This window comes from Elephantulus edwardii, unplaced genomic scaffold (genome assembly GCF_000299155.1).
Source record: "Elephantulus edwardii isolate Elephantulus edwardi_28Jun2011 unplaced genomic scaffold, EleEdw1.0 scaffold00136, whole genome shotgun sequence".
NCBI lineage: Eukaryota > Metazoa > Chordata > Mammalia > Macroscelidea > Macroscelididae > Elephantulus > Elephantulus edwardii.
The window spans coordinates 21,430-23,698 of NW_006399886.1; positions in this window are offsets into that span (position 1 = coordinate 21,430).

Genomic DNA, 2,269 nt, shown 5'->3' on the forward strand with positions numbered 1-2,269 from the left:
ATTGTCCTCCAGATTTCTTGGCACAACTTACTGAGCACATTCAGGGCAGCACTTGTTTGTTGAAACATGTCAATTGGTATGCCTTCAATTCCTGGGGCCTTGTCTTTTGCAAATTCTTTCAGAGCAGCTTGGACTTCTTCCTCCATCACCACAGGTTCTTGCTCATACGTTATTTCATGAAATTCTTCTGTGTCAGGCAACTCCTTTTAGAACAGAGACTCTGGATACTCCTTCCATCTTCTTTTAATGCTTTTTGGATCATTTCATATTCTGCCCAAAGCTCCCTTAAATATTGCAAGGCATGGCTTAAATTTTTTCTTCAATTCATTCAGTTTAAGCAATGCTGAGCAAGTTCAACCCTTTTGAATTTCTGACTTCAGCTCTTTGCACATTTCATTATAATACTTTGCTTTGTCTTCCTGAGCTGCCCTTTGAAGTCTCAAGTCTCCTGTTTCTTGATTCCTTCCTTTTGCTTCCTATTGCACTCTAGTGCAATATTCAGAGTTTCATCTGACATCCATCTTGGTCTTTTCTTCCTCTTCTGCCTTTGTAATGACCTTTTGCATTGTTCATGGATGATAATCTTTTTTTTTACATGAATAGTTTTATTTTTCAAAGAGGAATTCTAAAACATACATACTGAATCAGGTCAAAAAGTAAAGTTTAAAATAGGCTTGTGTAAGGATAAATGATAACATACGTAATGATTGTTCACTCAAAAGAACTCTTGGTTTTAGGGTATAAGATACACCTAGTTAGCAGTAGCACCTAGGTTTTACAAATTAGCTGGTCATCATTTTTCTCTGTTCTGCAAAGACTTCTTCTCATTAGTTGCCTTCTGCTTTTGATGCATGACCTCAGAATCCCTCTGCTTTCTCTGAGAGGCAGTCAAGCTGTCCTCTTTTCTCTTTCCCTTGCTAAATTCCCATTTTCTTCATGTTTTTCTGGTGGGCAAGTTCTCTCTGACTTCCACGGGCCATCCTGACCACTGGATAGAGCCTGGAAGAGAGCAACTAGGAAAAGCAATGGTTCCCTGGAACACACTGATGGGTGTTGACATTCTTGAAATCCTCCCACAGCTCATTTGGTCTTCACTCATTGTTTTTCAACATCTCTAACTGTTCCTAAGATGGTTTTGAAATTTGAGTGGAATAGAATATGGATTGAAGCTCAACATCAAGAAAACAAAGATTAAAAAAAAAAAAGAAAACAAAGATTCTCACTACTGGGCCAATTGGCAGCATTATGATAGATGGTGAAGAGACTGAGATTGTTAACAGCTCTAGCTTGCTTGGCTTCACAATCAACACTCTTAGTACCAGCAGCCAGGAAATCAAAAGATTAATTTCATTAGAAAAGTTGGCTGTCAGGGACCTCTTCTGAGTACTGAAGAGAAATGATGTCAGTCTGGAGACTAAGGTGCTCCTGATCCAGGCCATAGTCTTTGCAATTGCTTGCTATGCATCAGAGAGCTGGACAATAACTTGTGATGATAGAAGAACTGATGCCTTTTAGATTGGTGCTGGAGAAGAGTGGTATATACTATCGACTGAAAGAAGAAAAAACAGGTTCAACTTAGAGAGGGTGAAATCAGACTATTCCTTGGAGGCAGGGATTTTGAAGCTTTGTTTGACATACTTTGGGCATGTTGCAAGGAGGGACCAGTCCTTGGAGAGGGACAACATGCTTAGAAGGTTGGAGGAACAAAGGAAGACCATCAATAAGACAGATTGATTCAGTGACTGGGGTAATGAGAAGTGGTGTGCCAGAAATAGTAAAATTGGCACAAGATAGAGCAAGTTTTAGGGCTATTGTACATAGGGTCACTATGAGTCCCAAGCAACTTGATGGCACATAACAACAATGTTCTAATGGCCTTTCCTTTCTATGTGACATTTCAATATCAAAAATGTCCAAATGTTCATGAAGAAAATATTATTTGGAAAACTGACATGAAAAGTTTTGATTCGTTCCATGTAGTCAATCACTATATGCTACTGAAAAGTTTATACTATCCATTTTAACTAATACTACTGAAAAATTACAGAAATTTAAACTTGAATAGTTGTTTCATGAAAAAGCTAAATTGTAGTTTAGAAAGAGAAAAACATTTCCTACTATGATTCCAAGATTCCTGAGATAGATTTTACATCAATAAGCACACAAATTTTAGGAAAAACGAAAATTTAAAGAAATTTCTCCACGTCTAAAACTTCTCAAGAGATATTTTCAAGATTTTAGAATTCTTAAAAAACCAAAGAAAAGTTAA